The 16438-nt window shown below is 39.2% G+C and overlaps 1 protein-coding gene and 1 long non-coding RNA gene across 4 annotated transcripts in view; both read left to right on the top strand.

Moving 5' to 3' along the window:
- Positions 1-3975, top strand: part of LOC126649071 (uncharacterized) — a 41517-nt gene extending 37542 nt beyond the window's left edge. The window contains exon 5 of the long non-coding RNA XR_007630959.1: positions 3778-3975. This is a non-coding gene — a long non-coding RNA (uncharacterized LOC126649071). The remainder of the gene's footprint in view (positions 1-3777) is intronic.
- Positions 3976-6520: 2545 nt separating this feature from the next.
- The window catches only part of DGKB (diacylglycerol kinase beta), a 337929-nt gene continuing 328011 nt past the window's right edge, over positions 6521-16438 (top strand). The window contains exon 1 of one of the 3 annotated variants that reach the window (XM_050332620.1): positions 6521-6623. The gene's annotated coding sequence lies outside the window, so the exon portion shown is untranslated. Of the gene's footprint in view, positions 6624-6677; positions 6797-7128; positions 7238-16438 lie in introns of those variants that run through there. The other 2 variants (XM_050332627.1, XM_050332611.1) reach the window with 2 other exon arrangements.

The following is a 16438-nucleotide window of genomic DNA, read 5'->3' on the forward strand; positions in this document are numbered from 1 at the left end:
ACAAATTACATTGGTTGTTGAATGGTAAGTAGTAATTCTGCAATAAGTGTTAAAACTCAACAAATGTTTAAGGACGTGTCATATTTTTTCACACAGTTGAGGCAGTTCAGTAAACATACACATGGTAATTAATGTATTAAAACCATACTTTAAAATATAAAGCTATATTTGAGATATTTCATATAAATATATCCTTTTTTAATGTCTGCTAGACATATGCTTCTTTTTGATATCCTGCAAATATATATATATATATATAAAATGAAATGTAATGGAAAATTATGCATATTACTGTTATAAAGCTACATCCAGAAACAGACATTTTACCCCTTATGTCCTACCCTGGTAAAGAGATTTGTATAGATCTTAGCAGTTTTTATAGAGTTTTAGAATGAGTGACCTGTTAGACATCTGCTCCTTAAGTAATCTTTAACTAAATAGTGTCTTTTCAGACTGAACAAACATTTCTTGTTGACTATGACTAAGGGCTCATTCCTGCATCCAATTGAAACAAATAGTATCTTTCATGTAAATTTTATTAGCTTGTCAACTCACTGCCCACTCATATCTCTAAAAATCCTCCCACTGACTTAAGATGGTTTGTCCAAGGTCCATCTCTGAAATAGGAACAACAGAGGGGAAAAAAACCCCTTCATATGTACATGAAAGATAAGGATGAGAGTAAGTTATAAAGAAAAGAAATAGCTTTAAATTCATTGAAAGGTACTCTACTATAATGCCTTTGTCTTCATTTTTTCTTGTCATTCCTTCCTTTAAAGCACTACTAATGATATTCTGAAACCAGACACATCCCTTAGTAATGCGAGCATTGTTTCACTCATACAACAATCTATATAACCACTGGCTCATATAGAATTGTCCAGCCTGGTAAAAGGAAGGCTTTGGGGACACCTAACAGGAACCAATGGAGTTAAACCCATGAGGAGTCTATCAAGAAGACAGAGACATGCTCTTCATAATTATGTGTGGTGGCAAGACATAAGGTTATGGTCATAAACGAAAATGAGAAGTTCAGTCTTGATATATAGAAAACGTTCTTCACCACGAGGATACTCCAGCACTAGATCAGGTTGCCCACAGAAGTTATACTGTCTCTGTCCTTTGAATAAAGCCCCTTAGTCTGGCCTCAGATTTAATCCTTACTAAAGACGTCCTGAGAGTCTTTTCAGCCAGAATTATTCTATGATCCAGTTTTCAAGGTGTGATCTATAAAACACTGGATAGAGGAGGCTAATGACACCCCTAGTTATTGTCCAGGATGGCATTGACTTGTTTTGCTGTCAGGGCTCAATATAGGCTCACGCTCAGTTTGCTGTCTGACAAAGCTCCCAAAGCTTTTTCAGCAGATTGCCTCCCAGCTAGGCAATGCCCAGCCAGGCCCCATCACTGAAGGTTTTTTCCTTCCCTAATGCAGGGCTTTGCATTTGTTCTTGTCAAATTTCATAAGGTTCCTGTCAAACCTTTCCTTCAGCATGTCTGGGTCCCTTTGGATAGCAGTCCTGCCCTTAGCATGTCAATTAGTTCTCCTAATTAGTCCTCTTACCTGCAGACTTGAAGAATGAGTACTCCTGTGTGTCCTCCAGGTCAGTGGTAAAGATGTAAGGGGAGATGCCTAAAGATGTCAAGATATATCCCTGGGTAATGACACTTGCTATTGGCATTTAGATAGAGTACAGTGCATTAACCCAACCATCACACCTATCTAGTCTCCACCCACCCAGTCTGTTCTATCCAAGCTTGAACAGAAGCTGGGGGAAAGCACAGAAAGCCTTGCAAAAGCCAAGTACCATCCACTGTTCTCCTCTCATCCATATATTCAGTTAGTTCATCACAGAGGACAGTCAGATTCATCAGGCTAGGTTTACCCTATAGTTGGTTGACCCTGGCTGCATGGCAGGCACCCATCAAAGCCACTTTATCACTCTTCTCCACAACTAGACAGGGGAGTGAAAATACAACAAAGGTTCATGAGCTAAGATAAGGACCAAGAGAGTCTCACTGAAAATCATTGTGGGCAAAATAGACTCATCTTGGATATAATAATTGAATTTATTACCAACAAAATCAGAACAGGATACAGAGAAGTAAAATAAAACTTAAAAACATCTTTCCTCCACCCCTCACTCCTTCTCAAGCTCTACCTCTTCTTCCATTAGCAGTGCAGGGAGACAGGGAATGGGGGTTACGGTCAGTTCATTACATGTTGTTCCTTCAACTGCTCAGGGTGCAGCTGCTCCAGTGTGGGTTCCCCACAGGATTCCAAGTTCTACTGGGAAATCTGCTCCAGTATGGAGTCCTCTCTCTAGAGGTCAGCAGGTCCCTGCCAGGAGCCTGCTCCAGCATGGGCTTCCCATGGGTTCACAGCCTCCTTTCAGGTATCCACCTGCTCTGGCGTGAGTCTCCTTCACGAGCTGCAGGTGGATCTCTTCATCCCCGTGGTTCTCTATGGCCTGGAGGGAGACAGCTGCTCCACCATGGTCTGCACCATGGACTGCAGGGGCATCTCAGCTTCAGTGCCTGAAGCACCTCTTCCCCCTCTTCTTCACTGAGACCTTGATGTCTGCATAGTTGTTCCTCTCACATATTCTTACTCTGCTCTTCTCTGGCTGTAATTACATCTGCACAGTATATATATATATATATATTTTTTTTTCCCTTCTAAACATGTTTTAACAGACTCATTACCACCCTTCCTGATTGGCTCAGTTTTGGCCAGTAGCGTGTCTGTCTTGGAGCCACCTAGCATTGGCTCTGCTGGACATGGAAGAAGCTTCTTGCTGCTTCCCACAGAAGCCACCCCTGTACCTCCCTGCTACCAAAACCTGGCCATTCAAACCCAATACAACACTTAGTAAATTCGTATAGGTTGTTCCCATGCACTCTGCTGTCCTTCATATGACTCAAAATGTGTTCCAAGAGGACTCAGCCCAGATTCGCCCAGGCATAGAAATGCGACGTACTGATCTGTAGCAGTTAGATTATCAAGCAAATACGCTTGTATGCCAATGTTAATTCAAGAGGTGTGAATTCAGTTTTACATCTTGATTGCATTAATGAAAGAATAGCTAAAGATTGGGCTAGAGTGTCTTTGTACACTGGATAACAAGCCCACAATCAATAATTCAACTGATTAATGTAATTTCCTCTGGTTTGCCAACAGTCCTTGATTTTCTCAAGTACAAATGTATGCTCTGTGGCACATTTTCCTTTAGATGCCATAGATTTTATATAGATATATATCAAATATCTGTAACATGAGTGGCAGCAGACCTGTAAATGGCTCTGAGTATTTCACAAGAACTTTTTCTGTCTTGAACTGTGCAAATAAGTATGTTACTGTATGTGTCACATGTACTATGTATACTGTTTTATGCTATATCCTTATCACTACAATAACTAATTTAAAGTAATGCAAGCATGATCTATGAGAGGTCTTATTTCTGACAAAATGGTTTGACTTCTCTTTGGATCCTTATTACTGATTGCTTGTGAATTTCCTGTTTCTGGAAGGGAGTAATGTAGTCTGTCTGTATATTGACATTTTCTGATGAAAATACACAAAGTATAGAACTACTGTGAAGAAAGATTTGTTCACTATATTCCATTTTCTCCACAAAAACCTTCATATAGTGTAAAAATTTTCTTAGATACATGACTCAAGTTTTGAGAAAATTATTTTTTTCCTTTAACAAATTCAGTGAATTACATTTGTTTCTGATAACTATGTATTCTGAAATGCGTTTTCTTTATTTATAGCTTGCTGTTACCTCAACTGATTTCACTTGGAGTCAGACTACTTTTCAACAGTTTGTACCTGTGACTTCATACAGTCATGCCACCACTGAAGCCAGATTTGTAAGCCTGAACCCTGTTTCTTTCAAAACCACTAACATAGAGTAACTGCAGATGACTGATATTGTTGCAACATCTTAAAAGCAAATAAAAAGTATTGGAAACCGAAAATTCGCTGTTAAGGGTCTTGAGTTTGGTGCTTTTTTCTTTCATGAATCATACAAAAATTTAGGGCCCCAAGTTCATCATAGTTTTATTAAATGAGCATCTTAAAGTCATGCTTAGCAACAAAATTCATTTAAATATCTAAACACAGATCTAAGTATATAGCATAATAAATTTAATATTTAAAATTCTGGCTGTGGTTTCTAGACATCTGTTATTTTCTTTTCTGTGAGGGAGTGAGCTGTTCAGAGACAAACTTTTTGCATATTTTAATCTGTTTGTGGTAGGAGCTTGATTAAAGGAGGAGAGGACAGGAGCATAAACAATTTGGGAAGCATCCTGCTTCTGGAACAGGATGATGAAGCTTTCTATTGAAACCAGAACAAAGCTGTTTACACGAATGTGCTACTCACAAACAATGCCATTGAGCTCTGTGCTGAGGAAGCTTTTAGACATTAACCATAATCCATCCATCCCCATCCTCTACCTATTCTCTAAACTGCACATAATGCAACAATGTTTCTAAAGCTAGGCATGAGAGTAGCAGTCTCCTAAGTATTTTCCAATGGAAAAAAAGAGGCCTAATGTTAGAGTCCTTCAGTTTGACATCTTTTGCATTGATCTTTCACGGCTCAGCTGTACTGAGTTGGCTTTGGCCTCTGTGAGGGTTGCTGCTTTTCTAAGGCAAATGAAATGTTTAATGAAGGGGTTAATTTTCCTTCCTGTGTCATAGTACCTTCAAATTTAAGTTTGGAGTTTTAAAGCTACAAATGTCATTGGAGTTGTCATTCCATGCTATACATGAACTTGAGAGACCTTTCCATTTCAATAGGAACTGAAGTTGAACACTGTTCTACTCTGCAGCGGAAGAGAACTGTAAAGGCCCAACTGAAGTGAATATATGGAAGTTATGCACAACATAAAAAAATGTATTTTTAATTGTGAATATAATTTTTTGTAGGAATTTTCATTTTTATATGACCTTGTGTAACTGAGAGTGCTTGAAAGTGATTTTTAAGGCAATAGGGTCATTCCAAATCAGCCTGCTTTCCCTCAAACCACTAGATCAAACATTTTATTGCAAGGCCTATAAAAATTTTGTGTTGTACTGGAACGATTGATCACAATCAAGTGTCTACTCCCTGTGTTTCAGGGTTTTGATCCATATTTAGTAACTCGAGGCTGAAATATACTGGGACTGAATTCCTTCCCTGGGAGAAAAAGAACCTCTTGAAATCAGCATTTTAAAGGGAAAGCTATATATTAAACATAGGGGACTAAAGCCAAGTACTTGGCATGTGTTACTATGAAGCTGCTGTTTGGAAAGATGTTTATAAGGTTGATTACTGGATAAGAATTTAAAGGCTAGTGTCTGTGACACTACATCTCTGAGAACACATTATTCCCAAGTTACAGAAAAATTGTTGTTTCTTTTGGTTTTGTGTGCCTTTAAAGAGAGTGGAATGCATTGTTTTAAACAGATTTTGAGCTTATTAGAGACCAACAAAATGATATCAAACTGAAATTTTAGTTATGAATGCCTTTATATCAGTGTGTGTTATAAATATGTATTTGTTGCATTACATACACAAAGTTGCAAGAAGGAAGAATGGATACAGGTACAAAAGAAACAAAACCCACTGGTAAATATTTTGTAAAAAGAAACAAAACCAACTGGTAAATATTTTGTATTTTCAAGCTTCTATGGATTTATTATATAAAATTATTAGCAGTGCTAAATCTCACCTAGATTGCCTGAAATACCCTTCAAAGCTGAAGTATTTTGGTGCCATATTCCAATAAAGTTAATTTAAATGGGAATTAATAGTCATTATAATTAACCAAACCATCAGATTCACAGCTGATGTTCTGAGGTTAATCTGGCCACTCAAGACTCAATGAGGATGGAAGCTTGGCAGTTTTATTATTGCTTAGAAATCTTCCAGTGTTTCAAAGGAGTTCCTTTTGGTCAAGACAAATTGCCATTAAACACACTGGGAACCTGTCACTGAAAGTTTGATCAGCTCCGTTGTTCTGTGTCTCCTCAAGTGGGAGGCACTGGCACGAAGACATCAATTTCCATGCCATTGCTGCTCCGGTTGCTCTTCTTTTTCTTTCCGAGCAAATCTGCCGAGATATTGCTACCCACAGAGAGGTTCCGAAACAGGTGCTGGAGGAAAGCGGGGGCACAGGGCAGCATTTCGAGCAGCGAGGTTCGCTAAGGTCCCTCGGCAGGGACGGCCGGATGGAGGCTGGCGAGCGGGGCACGGCGGGCAGGTGCTGAAGTGGCTCCCGGGCGCGGAGCCGGACACCGGGCTGGCCTTGTCAGGGGTCGGCGGCTGCTGGGGACCGGCCGGAGCCGTGGCAGCGGGGGCGCAGCCTCTCCCGGCCCCTGGAGCCGCGGGGTCTGGCGGCGCAGCGCCCGCGCACCTGCCGGGAGCGGCTCCGCGGCCGCCGCTCCTCCCGCGGGCAGGTACGCGCGGGGCCGCCCTGCAGGTGCGCAGCGCCGGCCGCGCCCGGCCCCTCCGTGCCCCGCGGCTGCGCGGGGGCGGCCGCGGCCACAGCCCCGCTGCCTGGCGGCGGGCGGCAGGGTGACCGGCAGCCCGGGGCGGTCGCCACCGGCGGGGAGACCCGGTAAACTTTGGGTAAGTGTTGCGCGGGCGTAGCGCCTCTGCGCGCCGGGGAGCGGGTGGAGAAGGGAAGCGGAGCTCTGCGGAGCGGTGCGCTGCTCCTGCCGCATCGCCGCCCCGGCGCGGAGCGGGCGCGGGGCCGCGGGGTCGGCGGGCGGCGCCCGGGGGATGCGGGCTCCGGACAACAGGTACCGCAGCTGCGCGGGGGGCGGGAGGGGCCGCGGGAGGGGTGTCTGTGTGTGAGTGGAGTGTGTGTGTGTGTCGCTTCTCCCCTCCCCCCTGCCGCCCGGCCGGGAAGGGGGTGGGAGATGTGCTGGCCCACCGCCGCTTAAAACCGCGCGGCCCGGAGGCGGTTGCCTGCTCCCGGGACGAGGGCGGCTGCGGGGTCCGCGCTGTGCCGCGGAGGGCGGCGAGAAGCGGGGCAGAGGGCGGCGGTGACCCCGCGGGGCCGGGCCGGGAGCGCTGGGCTGCGGCAGCCGGCGGCGGGCGGGGCGGGGCGGGGGCTGGCGGCGGTGTCGCCGCTGTCGCTGGCGGTGGCCCGGCTGGATGGCCGGTCCCGCGGCTGCCCAGGGCGCCGGGCTTGCTCGTATCCCAGGGCCGCGCGTTCCCTCCGCCCGCATCGCACTGCAGTAAGTTCGCGAGTCGCTGGTCGGCCGAAGTGGTCGCAGCCGCGGAACTGGGGGGGGCCGTGGTGCGCGGGTGTGTGTCTGGGCGTAGTGAAGGGGCTAGACTGAAAGTTGTGGCTAACCGTGCCGTATGGAACGTGTCACGATGTGTCGCTTAGATTTCTTGTTACTGCCAATTTGCCTTGTTGACCTACATCACTTTGCTCAACCCCAGCCAATGTCCTGATGCTGCCCCCGATAGCAGGGTTCAAAACGGTGAAGTGTGAGGCATCCAGTGTGGATGCAAACACAGCGAGGGCAGGAAGCACAGGATGCAACTAAAAACTTATGCTTTAAGGGCTGGTCTTCTTAAACTTATTCTTTTTTTTTTTTTTTTTGTGTGTGTGTGTGTGTGTGAGTGCATTGTAAGTATCCTGCTTTGGAAATGGATTAAAGGTTTTTTTCAGCAGATTACTGTATCATAGGTATTTTTTTCCTCCCTAGCTGAACAAGCATATTGCAGGGTCTTCAGTTCTTCATTCTGTTTGACTGTTTTTCTATAATTTTAGTGAGAACTTTATTATTTTTCAAAAACATTTTTATCTGGTTGATGTGAGTTTAGAAAGAAGATGGAAAACTTATAAAATCCTATCAAAAAATGAAAAGGCAATGCAACAGGGTGGGGAAAACCAGTAATTGTAGCAGGAAAAGTAGTCTTTTTAAGTTTTTGTAAAAGCCACTTAACATTTCCTACTCCCATTTAGGTTAAATGACCTAATGCAGCAAGGTAATAGTTGTTCTTTGCACTTGAATGGTATGATGCACATATTTAGAAAGTCATTATATATCCGGGGAAAAAAAAAATCCATACCGAGAACCTAATATGCATTCCCAAATGACTTGACTTGTGCTACGCTTTATGGATAAAATGACAGGAAATAAGTCCCTTGTTTCTCCCCAAAGTGGTAATCTGGTATTGCTCAGAGCCTGAAATGCCTGTCTGCTAGAGAAGGAAAACAAGCATCAAGAAACATGGGGCATCACGAAGCAGCACTTTCCTCCAGGGGCTGATGTTGTCTCTTGTTCATTTGTCAAGCTAGAAGGACTTGGTTGTTTATCATGGCAGAGAAGGCCTGAAACACTTATTCAACAGCATGAAATGGTTTTGGAGTGATATGTTTTATGCTATGAATTTGAAATATTTGGGTCCAATTGTGTTAATCTAATTCAGGTGCCTGTAAACAGCAGAAGTTGCTGCTCTTAAGCAGGTTTAAGAAAAATTACACTTTGTCATGTTTGTTTAGGGAGAAGGAATATATTGGAATTGTTACTTTCAAGCTCAAATCATCTTTTCTAAACACCTATAGGTGTCGAAGATTCAAGGAACAGTGTTCAGCAGCAATACATGAATGAAGAGATATTTTTTTAAGAGTTTATACAGTTTCAAAATAATAAAGTTCATAATTGTTTTGAAGAGCATTAGATATCAGGTTTTTTACTTACAGGGAGGTTCTGCACTGTTTCTGCTCTGGAACTAAGTGTCATGTAGGTGCCACTTTACAGGACAAGTCTAGGTACCTCTTGGCAATGGAATGAGATCACAGGAACAGGAAAAAAGAGGAAGAGTTGTAAGAAACCTGTTAGAGCAGCATTTTGATAAAGCAGGGTGTAAATAGCACACTTGGGAGTAAAGGCAGTAATAGGTTAATACTGGAAAACTTCAATCATTTGACTGGATAGCTGGACTGGACTTTTTTTGCTTTGTGTGTGTGTATGACAGCAGCACTGAGTTCTTGTGAATGGTACATATGGAATGAAGGATAATGGTCTGAAATCATGCTTCATATTAAATGTAATACCAATTAACAGCACATAGGATAGAATTATAGAATATCTGAAGTTTTAAGTGACCCATAAAGACTTTTAGAGTCCAACGCTTGGCTCCTCACAGGACTACCTAAAACTAAACTATGACTCTGATTATTGTCCAAACGCTCCTTGAGTATAGATGATATATGATGTTTCATTTTCTTTGAATTATGACCTTTATTATATCATTGATAAGTTAAGCCTTCTGCATACACTTTTAACAAGTCTTTTAAAGACTTGATTATTTCTGGTGTTTCCTTGGTTAAAGTTAACTTTGTTGCAAAGAGCACTTTATCTGTATATTCACAGTGTATCTTCTTATCTTGTGTCATGGTAGGAGTTGTGGATCCATGTAAAAAGTGTATGATGAAACATTCCCATCTGTATCTGGAATTATGGAAGAGTGGCAACAATCAGAAGGATTACAGAAACAACAGGTCTTGTTTTGTTGTTTGGTGTGCTGGAGCAAGCGAATTTCAGCCAGACTTTTACCTGTGGAAAGGACAAGGCACTTGTGAAGGACACTTATGTTTATTTTAAAGTTATGATAAAGCTCTGTCAATAAAATCTGGGAGACATCAACAGAGTGCAGTGCTATTGAAGAACAGGATGCTGGCCATCTGAAATCATTATTCCAGCTCCCTACTTCTTGTTTTCATCAAGTAAAGTTTGCAAACTACTTCAGGAGTTCCCAACTGAGCTTTGCAATACTGTCTAAAGTGAAAAATAAATCAATAAAATGTACTGGGCCTTACTCTGAATGTCATTTCCAATTTTTTTACACTTGTGAAGAATAAGTTTAGGTCCAAAGGAATTTTGGTATTTCACAGCCAGTTTAATCAGTAAGAGATGGTATAAAAGGTTAAAAAAATATTTTGGTGACAACAATTCCACATAAAGGATCTGTTGACCTTCAGTCGAGTTTCTTCAGTGAGTCCCTTGTTTCCTGTGGCACTTGCAAAATAATTAGTAACAGTAATAGTAGACTTAGGACAATTACTTGTCCAGAATTTTAGTTTTTCATTACAGTATTTTAGTAATAATTTTCTCTTTGGGGACTACTTTTATAGTTAAACCAGCAAATTCACAGTAGTGCGGGAAAGCTGAAGAAGTGACATAGTGGGTCTCATTGAGAAGAGTTTGAATTTTTAATACCTTGTCTAAAAGAGTGAAAAAAGTTATAAATTTGAAAACTGGTATCTTCAGTTTGTCAACCTGACCTAGTTTTCATGACATTAATAATGCTCATACTATGGGTAGAAATGATCCGATGCAGGTAAGATATTTTGGCTACTTTGGGAAGTTGAGAAGTAAATATTTATTTATTTAGTTGGAATTGAGATGAGTAACTGTCCCCAAACACCCTGTAAAAGATCTTTATGCAATGTAGAACACATTTTCTTTTTTAATTGTTTCTGAAGAAAATAGAGAATTTCTCTGAATAATGTTTGCAGCAGTCTAGCCCTGGGGGGATATAGTTAGTTTGCCACAAGTTTAAAAGCCTAACAAATGTAAGTATTTGGAGGCTGTTTAATTATTTCTTGTCCAACCCCTTAACACAAGTTTGGAATGCAAATGAACAACTCTGATGCTATTGTTTTGCCCTAAAAAAATAAAAAGACAAGCAAAGTTGTGGACATGTTTGTCAGTACAGTGTTACTAATTAGGCTTCCAGTTGTGGGGACCAATTAGCTTTTTATTTTTAGATAATGTTTGTTGTTTACTGTAGGAAACCATAACTAAAATGACATCTAGATACTTCTTTCTTGTATACTAGAGATTTTATGAATGGACCTTTTTGTTATGCTGACAGGAATATTTAGTTAGTACAAAGGCTGTGAATTATTTAATTTTTTTTTAGTTTGATTTTCATCCACATTTTGATTACTTGGTTTGAAGTTGTTGTGATTTTTTTTTTATTAGGCATACAGTCTAGCATTCAGTAATTGTAATAACTAGCTCGCTCTCTAGTCCTTGCAGTAGGAACAATCTCAACAGATACACAGTGCAAATTTTCATGAAAGTTTATGTTGCACTCTGGGCATCAAACTCTGTGAGCCTTCTGCTATGATGTGTGCTTCACTTTCCTCTTGAGTTGCCTTGTGGAATATTATGAAGCATTCCAATGTAGTGGTGGTTTAATCAGGGAATGTGGAGAACTCACACAGTTAATAGAAACTTCGTTCCCGTTTCCTTTGTCTTTTAAAGCATATTGCATAAAGTAAAAACAACTAATCAAATTTATTCTCTTTGGTCTAACTTTGTTATCAGGTGGACAGTTCTGATGTTTACAGTGGTTTGAGTTTGGAAATTACCTGAAATCGTTCCTGAACACTATTGAAGTATATATGACTTTTTCATGCAATTACATATTTGTGTTTGTGGTCTTAGAGGGTTGACAAGCTAAATTTAAGTAAAAATAAAGAAATGGGAAATAGTGAGGCAGCTGTGTCAACCTTGTAAAGAATCACAGATGTTGTGAAGTCAGTAAATTTTCTTGTCTTGTCTTCTGAAAGGAGAACTAGTGTTTTCTTGTAAATCTAGACTATAGAGATTATGGCCTAGATATAAGCAGTATGAACCATTGCATCCCAAGACTCAAGAGTCTGCTGCTTTTTTTCCAGTGGCATCTTTTGCCTCTTTAATTGTGGATTTTCTCATGTTTCCTGCATGAATATATGAATTAATCAATTGAATGGGAGGTAATATTATGCCAGAAATGGATTTTAAAAAGGGAGGAAGGAAAAAAGAGAAAAAAAAAAAAGAAAAAAGAGAACATTTACTAGCCAAAGAAATCATACTGAAGCAGGTGAAAACTGAAAAATGTGTGAGTACAGGCAGGAATGAATTAAGCAAGCAAAAGGAAGTTTAATGCTTACCATTAGTTTTTTGGTTTGGTTTGGTTTTTTTTTTCTTTTTTTTTTTCTTTTCCAAGGCTAGTCTTCAGTGATAGTTTTTTTACTAAAATATAAAAGAACCTGAGCTAGTGAATTCTGGGAAAAGGTTTTAGGATTAGAAATGTAACCCTTGGATTAATCTCCTTTATGTAACTGTACTGCTGCTTCTTTACACCTTTAAATTTTTTTACGCAATATCTTCACTTTGTCTATTTCTTTATATTTAGTCATCATTTAGAGTTAAAAGTTTTGAAAATGTTAAAAATATACATTAATGGATATAATCTCTCTTCTATTCAATATCTAAATACCATCTGGTTACCTTCTGTCTCTTCTATTATTGCTAATGGAAAGTCAAAAGCACCTGCTGGGGGAAATTTTAATTTTAAGATGAACATCCTTTATAGGTCAGTTGAAGTACATTCTGGATGTATCCAGGTCTCTCAATTCATTATAAAGGGTGCCTGGCTGGGATGACTCTTTCACAGTTTAAAGTCTAATTTTAAGGCATCCGGCTTTGGGTGAGATAAATTATACCCTTGGGTATTTTCTCAACAAGAAGTGTAAGGAAGAATTGAAATCCTAAGAATGTATCAAATCTTCTCCATGCGTTACTGAATATAAAAGCAAAGTAAAATAGCCTGAAAACAGTAGTTCATTAGAATGGGCCACATACCAGAAGTTAAATATCAAAGGACCTATTTTTAAATGTATCTAAATAAACAAGTACTCTGGAGCATTTTTATTTTTCTTCATATCCCAAAAACATGACTATGGTATGTTTTTATCAAAAAGTCTCTATCCTAATTCCTTATGGATATAAAATATTCCAGTAACACATTTTAATGGAAAATAAAATTGCAGAGTTTTCTAAAAATTCTGGATTTACTTTGAAACTATGAAGTCTTACACAGGCATTTAGGTTTACTTTGTTCTACCTGTCACACAAATTGAAAAACTACTACATCTGTGACCAGGTTTATCATCATATGCTGATGTAAATTTAAAATTGTATAAGTACTGCAATGCCTTCTGCTCAGGAGGGGCAGTGGGTCATTTTGCCTGTTTTTACTTTAAAAGCACTAACAACAATGTTTGTGTTTAAAGAGGCTGATAACTTCTATGTCAAAGAATTCAAACCTCCTAAACTGTATGATCTTTTACATAACAGAGATATAAAACTGTATTGCCCTTTGTTAGGCTTAGTGCTGTTGACACAACCGTTACTTCGTAAAAATAGAATGGCTGGAGGAATCCTGGGGAAATGCCCAGCTTTGAAGATTAGGTGTTGTTTAAAGTAGTAGATTACTCAGATAAGAATATTCTTTTACTTCCTCTTTAAATTTAAAATGCCAAATGGTTACTTTGTGTTCTTCACATAGTAAAATACCATATCCAGTTATGAAAACTTCTACCTTTGTGAATTCAAAATAGTGACTTGTAGAAAAGCTTTATGTTCCGTCACAGATTGTTTTCTCTAAAAAGACACACAGAAACTACAAAGCCATCTTATATGAGTAATCAATAATTTATTTTTCTACCCTGTATTGCACAGTACACCAGTGCTGTGACTGTTGCATATCTCTGTTTCTGTTGAGAAAAACAGTCTTGATAGCTGATCCGATACTTATATCCAGTGTCTTCTCCAATGAACTCCAATGAAGTTCAGGTCTCTACTAAGGATTTTTGTGTGTTCATATTCTGTTGAGCTAATGAGGTCAGGGTAGGTCATCAGTCAATGACAGAAGAATTTGTAAAATCTGACAAATTTTTCCAGCTAACAGGAACATATTCAGTTATATTTCAATGTAATTAAAGGAACAGATAGCTGCAGTGTAAACTAATAACAAAATATGAGAAATACAAAAGATCTTATACTTTTAAGAGCACTCCTTCAGGGTTTGGACCATACTCACTCTGACCTTATCTAAGTCCAGGGCACATGCCTGATCAACTGTGGTCACTCAGTGAAGCTTTTTCATTTTGGATCCTACATTAGTGACTCTCAAATTGCTGTCCAGCTAAAGAAAGAGATGACTTCTTACCTTTTCAGTATCCTAATACACTGATGTATTGAGACAGTGAATTCTGCATGATTAGTCCAGGACCCTGCATAAAGGGATAACCACTGCTATGGGGGTGGAGTAATGCTTTCATCATCAAGAAACCTTGAAAATTTCTGTAGCTCATCCTTAATTCATCTGCCACTTTAAAGTAAAAGTAAATAAAAACATTCTTTTCAGAATCTAAAATCCAAAGTAAACTACTGTGGAACATGGTCTTATAATGACAGCAGTTGTAGAACAGAAAGACATTCTTGCTTTATTTGTACTAAAATCAGATCAAAATCTTCTATGTATTCTGACAAGATGCAACTCCTTAGATTTGCTGTGAGGTCAAGCTCTGATTTGTCTCGCATTATTTACATTCCTGGCCAGCTTTCACTGGAGAGCATCAGAAGCAGGAAGAGTTTGCCAATTCTTGTACATATTTCTTGGCATCTTCTGCAGTTTTCATTCAGATTCAAATGTTTCATTCCTTCTCCGTGTAGAGTTCTTTAATTTATTCAGGGAAAGTTTCATTACTCCTCCCCTTGTCTTGTTGACTGCTCTCATTCTTTGGAAATGCAAATATGTATTTGGCAGAGCAGGTGCCATCTCTTTTAAGTTGTGAGCAAAGTATTAACCCATGAAGGAGTCAAATGCTGTTCCTCCCCAGGGAACTTGATGTATGTATGCCAATATGAAGATCTTGGTGCTGAACATTGTGTTCTGATATCAACATGTATGCTGATAATTGTTTCCTATTGACATATTAATATGAATCACGCATGTAGATCATTATTACATGTTGATATCAAAATTGATTTTCATCCAGTTCTGTGAGAGACATGTTGACACCTCTGTAGATGTATTGAACTTGTATATCTACTTTCTTTATAGAACATAAATGTCTCAAAAATTTAAACCCAGTATCTACTACATCCATTTAAATGTTTTAGGGATATGCAAGCAGTAGTGAGGTTGTTTAAAGAAAAGTTTCTTGGGAGAGATTTTAGGCTATTCAATAATCAAGCTGCTAAAGGCAGAACAGATGTGGTGATGATTTTCAACCTGTGGGTGTTGTAGAAGGGAAGATAATACTTAGTCTTACCTTGTCTTCGACAATGTTGTCATTGTTTCTGCAGATTTAACACAAATTCTACTCAATCATTCTTGTTTAAGATAGCCTAATAGAATTCAAGGAGGGGAGGGAAAGAAAGACATTTCACAGTGGAATAACCTTTCTGTTTTAATACATTAAAAGTCTCATAATGCTCTTCAAAACCTTATAATTGATGTAAACAGCATGGTGAAGACGCTAAGTATTGTCATGAAGTTTATCATGGAGAAGAATCTTACACATAGTAGATGTATTCTTTTGAAGAGCTGATAATGCAGATTGCATTCCTTAATAGGATTGTAGTTGGATTCTGTAAATGACAGCAGCACAATTACAACTAAAAGGGATGTTTCCATTAGTTATTGTCTAGTTATTTTTGAAAACTATACATATTACCAGTAAAATCTTTTGTTTGTATTGTGGCATTTACCTTTTTTTTTTAATTTAGAGGAAAATATTTTCTATTGACCAGTCTGTCTGGACTTTTTTTTTTTTTTTTGGTGAAGTCATATTCTGTTCATTGTCCTTAAAGTTCCCTGTGGCTTATTTATATTCTTATCAAGACAAGTAGGGCAGGTGAATGGGATCATTTTTCATACCTCTTTTTAGAAGCATAAGGATCACTTTACTGAAGTCTGTCTGGACTGGTATGATGTCTCCTCACAGTGATTATCAAGGGAAGAATATAACAATAGGCTGAGCATCTCCAGAGTGTTCCCCCAGGCTCCAACACTCTATACACATTTATTATTTTACAGATATCTGTGATAGCCCATTGTTTCATCTTGAAGCGGGAAGAATTCTAGTCTACTCTTATTCTTTATAATCAGGTTGCTCCATCTTTTTTTTGTCCTCTTTTTCCAGTTCTATTGTAATCAGTTTGAAAATCCAAAATACTCTATGTTATTCAGAATGCAAGTGTATCAGGGATCTATACAGTAAAATAAATTGTTTTATTCTCTGTTTCTTTCCAAATACTTCTATTTTGAATACCATTAAACACTGATCTGATGTTTTCTAATTGTAATGCCATAATTTTATTTTATTTCTGAGTGATAATTCATCACTGATGAGCTTACTACTCATCACTTTAAGTATATTGTTAGGGGTTTTTTTCTGTGTGCATTACTTTGGATTCATCAATGCTGAGGTATATTAAACTATTCCAGTGGGAAGTGGAGGATAGCATTAGCAAGCAAGAGAAAGGAGAGTCAGGCTATTAGGGGATTTAATACCTATATTATACCTAAATTCTGTTTCAACTCTCTAAATCTTTCCTGTATCTATCCTTAAAAAC

The sequence above is a fragment of the Myiozetetes cayanensis genome, unplaced genomic scaffold (genome assembly GCF_022539395.1).
Source record: "Myiozetetes cayanensis isolate MyiCay16 unplaced genomic scaffold, myiCay2020 scf1, whole genome shotgun sequence".
Classification (NCBI taxonomy): domain Eukaryota; kingdom Metazoa; phylum Chordata; class Aves; order Passeriformes; family Tyrannidae; genus Myiozetetes; species Myiozetetes cayanensis.